This window comes from Myotis nattereri (assembly GCF_964212035.1).
Source record: "Myotis nattereri genome assembly, chromosome: 2".
Taxonomy (NCBI): domain Eukaryota; kingdom Metazoa; phylum Chordata; class Mammalia; order Chiroptera; family Vespertilionidae; genus Myotis; species Myotis nattereri.
In genome coordinates this window covers 132,762,363-132,768,529 of record NC_138076.1, presented here as the reverse complement: position 1 = coordinate 132,768,529, position 6,167 = coordinate 132,762,363, and positions in this window count along the sequence as shown.

Below are 6,167 nucleotides of genomic sequence, written 5' to 3'. Positions count from 1 at the left end.
GCTGGGCTGAGGGACACACCCCTCCAGTGCACAAATTTCGTGCACCGAGTCCCTAGTATTTTATAATGTCAAACATAGACATTTTTCTGATAAAAATAAAAAAGTAAGAAAAATTAAAATTGATAAAAGAATGAGGTTACAATCACCCCTCCATTTCAAATCTGATTATATTTTGCTGCCCATCTTGAAAAACTTTGACTGACTCTTTGCTGCATAAAAATCCAAGCATTGCCGGGGTCCAGCCCCGGCGGGCCAGGGGTTCCCAAAGGTGTGGACGGAGTTGGCAAAGAATGTTTTACACAGAGACAGTGTTCAGAACTCTCCAGCTCTCTTTAGTCTCCATGGATCTTCCTGTGCCTGGCTGAGGCCACAGAGAAAGATCCCGAGGCAAACTGAGCCTTTACTGTATTTTATAACCAGAGGTAAACAAGGTAGTGGTTACCAAAGTTACACTGTTCTTGTGAGTTTCACTTGTTTTGACCATAGTTACACTGTTCTTGTGAGTTTCACTTGTTTTGGCAGCATTTGCTGCACCTCCCACTGCCCATTAGATTCCCAGATAAGATCTAGGGAGCATTATAAGGTCAAGCCTAATTATGTTAAGAGAACTGTGCCCTCTAAGCTGGGACTTGTTTGTGACTTTGCCAACAGGTCAGTCCAGGCTTAATCCTATATCAGTTCCCCACAAAGCATGTCATGTTTACATCTAAAGTCAGTTCACATCTGGTCTTACTTACAATATTGACTTCATTATCCTTTGTATCTCCTGGGTCCTCTGAATACTTTTGGAAAATACCAAGCCCTTTTGGTCCTCTGCTGAAGAACTAACCCTACATCTCTGAAAAACATTACCTCTTCTGTGCAGGCTTTCCCATCTCCCTAATAGTGGTTTCTCAGCTAGCTCTCATAGCATATTTTTAAATGATTTGCCTATTTTCTTCCTACCTTCTGCCATTGCAAATCTCATGCTTGCAACACTCTAGGTAAATACAAGTAACATACATGCAGCTATGCTATTCCTGTCTCTTAGGAGTGCAAAGAGTTGGCAATGGATACTGTCACCAACTAGATGGAATAAAGCAGAAATTTGTAAAGAAAAACAAAAAAAAAAATAAACAGCACAGCAAACCAATAAAACCAATAGAAGATCATCACACATGTAAAATCCTTCACATGTAATTAGAGTTTATACAATATCCTATATAATAAAACACTAATATTCAAATTGACCAAACAGCAGAATGACCAGTCGCTATGACATGCACTGACCACCAGGGGGAAGATTCTCAATGAAGGAGCTGCCCCCTGGTGGTCATTGTGCTCCCACAGGGGGAGCATTGCTCAGCCAGAAGCTGGGCTCACAGCTGGCGAGTGCAGCAGTGATGGTTGGAGCCTCTCCCACCTCCACGGCAGTGCTAAGGACCCCTTGGGGGATGTCTGCCTGTTGGCTTAGGTGGACATCCCCTGAGGAGTCCCAGACTGTGAGAAAGCGCAGGCTGGTCTGAGGGATCCTCCCCCGACCCCCGTGCGCGAATGTCATGCACCAGGCCTCTAGTAATTAATAATTTGAGTGAAATTCAGTATGGCTGTTTTAAGTTCTCCTAAAATAATAGCTCACAGAAGCCTGTGCTAAGGGGAAATTTAACATAAACATAAAAAGCAGATGGACAGATGGACAGACAGATGGATAGATGGACCTCTATATTATAAAGAGGTAATATGCAAATCAACCCTCATGCCCTCATAAGATGGCTGCCTATGACCAGGCCGGCAGGAGAGTTAGTGAAGGATGACCAAGCAACTGAACAAGCAGGCTGCGTGGGGCAACTAGGTCGGCAGGGGGGTTAGTGAGGGACGACCAAACAACTGAATGACAGGCTGCGTGGGGTGACCAGGCTGGTGGGGGGGCCGTGAGGGGAGACCAGGATGGCAGGGGTGGCAGTTGGGGGTGACCAGGCTGGCAGGGTGGCAGTAAGAGGCCACCAGGCCAGCGGGAGGGGGGGACATTGGGGGTGGCCAGGTTGGTGGAGGGGGTGAATTTGGGGGCAACCAGGCCGGCAGGCGGGGGCAGTTGGGGGCGACTAGGCTAGCAGAGGGAGTAGTTAAGGGTGACCAGGCTGGTGGGGGGGGGCAGTTAGGGGTGACAAGTCCAGCAGGGAGGGGCAGTTAGGAGCAACCTGCCAACAGCGGGGGGCAGTTAGGGGTGATCAGGCTGGCACGCAGAGGCAGTGAGGGGGGCTAGTGAGGGACAACCAAATGTGACTGAACAGCAAGCTGTGTGGGGCAACCAGGCCAGCAGGGGGGCCATGAGGGGCAACCAGGCTGGTAGGGGGGGAGTAATTTGGGGTGATTAGGCTGGCAGGGAGGGCAGTGAGGGGCGACTAGGCTAGCATGGTGGGGCAGTTGGGGGTGACCAGGCTGGCGGGTGCGGGGGGGCAGTTAGGAGCGACCAGGCAGACAGCCTGGAAGGTGAGCAATTAGGAGCCAGCGATCCAGGATTGTGAGAGGGATGTCCAATGGCTGGTTTAGGCCCATCCCTGGGATCGGGCCTAAACTGGCAGTTGGACATCTCCCAAGGGGTCCTGGATTGACAAGGGTGCAGGCTGGGCTTAGGGGGACCCCTCCACACACACATGAATTTTGTGCACCAGGCCTCTGGTGAATAGATAATAGTGTGCCGTTCTCCTTGATTATGCATTAATGGAACTACAGTCACATACTGTTTTAAATGAACATGAAAATAATCTCTTTAAAAGAAATAATCTCTTTCAAATTCTTTTCCTGGGTAACTTTTAAATGTGTTGGGGATGGCAATCTGTTTTCAAATAGCATGCTAGCTTCGATCAGTTGGTAGTGGCTACCTGCAGTCCTATGCTGGTTCATCCCTATTCAGCAAAAAGGAGTATGATCAATGGCAACAGGCATGGGATAAGGAAGTAAGTGTCAGTATATGCCATCCCTGGGCATGTCAACCTTCAGAACACCTCGATAATGGGAATTTAAGAGCTGTGGGGCTGTGTAAACTTTCTTCTTTTGCTTTCTCATTCCTTGATTCCCATCTCTTCTCACAGGGTCTATGTTCTTGGATAGTATCCCAAACGATGTTTTTCTTCATAGTCAAGTTCTATATAAACTCACATTGATAAATTAAAATATCTTTAGTCTTTAGAACCTTCTACATAAATAAAGACATAGGATTAACATGGTACATTTTAATGAGTCTGTAGGTAAAATCACTTAAAGCAACTCAGTTTGCTCTAGTGGCTGAATATGCAATGTTTCTTGATAGTTTGGCTAGCAGCTTGTACTAATGAGCCATTGGAAGAATAAGAAATTTGGGGAGTTATTTGGCTGGGGTATGCAAAAAAACAAGGTGTCATGCTAAGGCTTGTTAAAAGTTCCTCCGTAACAAATTCAAAGTTATACAATATTATTAACTGTGTCTTGGCAGCTCATTTTCTTCTTGTATAAACAGTCAAAAAGGCAGCTCTGGCTTATTTAATTCCCAGAAAAGAAGAATTGGAACCATTTAGCCTGCTTAATATCAAAAGCTATCTGACCCAAAGGCAAATCAGGAGGAATTTCACAGAACTCTTTATTTTAGTTACATCACTCGATACACAAACTCTATGACTGCACATAAAATAGAATTTTTTAAAAAGCCCTAATGCAAATTTTATAACATTCATTTATTCTATTATTTCTCCATTTTAAAATTTTATTTTTCAATTAGTTTGCATTCAATATTATTTTGTATTAGCTTCAGGTGTACAGCATAGCAGTTAGACAATCACATACTTTTTTACAAAGTGATCCTCCTGATACTTCCAGTACTCACCTGGCATCATACATAGTTATTAGAATACTAGAGGCCTGGTGCATGAAATTTGTGCATGGAGGGGGGTGTCCCTCAGCCCAACCTGCACCCTCTCCAATCTGGGACCCCTCAGGGGACATCCAAATGCTAGTTTAGGCCCAATCCCTGTAGGATTGGGCCTAAACCGGCAGTCAGACATCCCTCTCACAATCCGGGACTGCTGGCTCCCAACCGCTCACCTGCCTGCCAGCCTAATCACCCCCTAACCACTCCCCTGGCAGCCTGATCAATGCCTAACTGCTCCCCTGCCAGCCCTATAGCCCCCATTAACCTCCTATGCTGGTCCGATCGCCCCCAACTGCCCTCCCCTGATGGCCATTTTGTGGTGGCCATTTTGGACCACATGGGGGTGGCCATCTTGTGTGAAGGCATGATGGTCAATTTGCATATTACCTCTTTATTATATAGGATTATTGACTATATCCCAATGTTGTACTTGACATCCCCATGACTATTTTGTCACTAACAATTTGTGCTTTTTAATCCCTTTACCTTTTTCACCTAGTCCTCTAAGCACCCTCACCTCTGGTCTTACTCATATCCTTTAACACTCTTTCTCTAATTTTTCTTTTTCTACCACATTTTAGGAACTTCCAGGGTTTAATCCCTTGTTGTTTGTTTCTTTCCCTTGATATTTATCTTTTTCAGAAACTCCTCCATTCTCATGGTATGATTTGCCAACTTTGTATGGATTGATTGCCAAATGTTTACCTTAAGTCCTAAACTTTTGATAATTGTAGATCAATCATGCTCATAAAAATAGAAAACTCTTACCTTTCTTTCCAGAAAATGATACCTTCTAAGAATATACCCATCCACTCATTCTTGACTGTATCAGTACTTATTATCTCTCATTTGGGTCTTTTATTAGGACCTATAGAATTCATACGATAGGTGGTTAAGCCCTAGTCATTTTCTAATTTCTCCCATCTCTGAAAAACTTTTCTTAGTTTAACTTTAAGTTCATCTATTCTTTGCAGGACCTAAAGAATTAGGCCACTGTGTAGATAAATTTTGATTGGTGAGGAGTGAATATGAGAAGATGATGAAATTTATGTTTAAAAATTTCTCTGGTAGATCAATGCAGACAATGGATAGTTGGAATATACCCAAAAGGCCATTTTAATTCTTCAGTAAACTTAGGAATGAGGGAGAAAAAGAAGGTGTGGGTCATAATTACATGTTAACATCTGATTGTGACTTTCTACGTTACCTTGTCCAGAGAATAATCATATTTGAAATGGCCCAAAACTGAAATAAAGGAGGAAGAAAGTATAAAACTTACACTGGTACCCATACAACTTGGTGTGTGGTATTCAGAAAATATATTCTGGTTAAATGAATAGTTAATAGGTTAGATTCATGGTGAAAATTTAATCATGGAGGGCTCTTAGGGGATATATTTTTTCTCTGAAAGTGGCTTTCTCAGTACATCTTCATTTGCATGATGCGTCTGTCAACCCAATTTACTTCTAGGTATGGCTTGTCTTTTCTGACTAATCACATTTTACTCCTATCACTCTCCTATGTCATTTAAATATTATGTACTTATTTTTTAAAAAATATATTTTTACTGATTTCACAGAGAGGAAGGGAGCGGGAGAGATAGAAACATCAGCGATGAGAGAGAACCACTGATAGGCTGCCTCATGCACACTCCCTACTGGGGTTCCTGTGCAAAACCCAACTATATGCCCTGACTGGGAATCGTACCATCATGTCTGTGGGTCGGTGCTCAACCACTGAGCCCCACTGGCTAGGCTATTGTGTACTTCTTGATAAATGTCATGTGGTAATTCTATGTCATTCCACTGGTGTTTATCTTGACTCTTAAGAGAATAAACTTCTGAATGTCAGAAACTAGATTTTCTAATCATCTAATAATCTCTAACAGAATGCTCTATATTAGTGGTTCTCAACCTTCCTAATGCCGCCACCCTTTAATACAGTTCCTCATGTTGTGGTGACACCCAACCATAAAATTATTTTCGTTGCTACTTCATAACAATAATTTTGCTACTGTTATGAATCATAATGTAAATATCTGATATGCTATATATGTTTTCTGATGGTCGCGACCCACAGGTTGAGAACCGCTGCTCTACACAGTGAAGGTCTAAGTGCCCATCAGTAAATGAGTGGATAAAAAAGCTGTGGTGTGTTTACACAATGGAATACTATGCAGCAGTAAAAAGAAGGATTTCTTACGCTTTGAGACAGCATGGAGGGACCTGCAGAGTATTATGCTAAGCAAAGTAAGTCAGTGAGAAAAGACAAGCATCACATAATC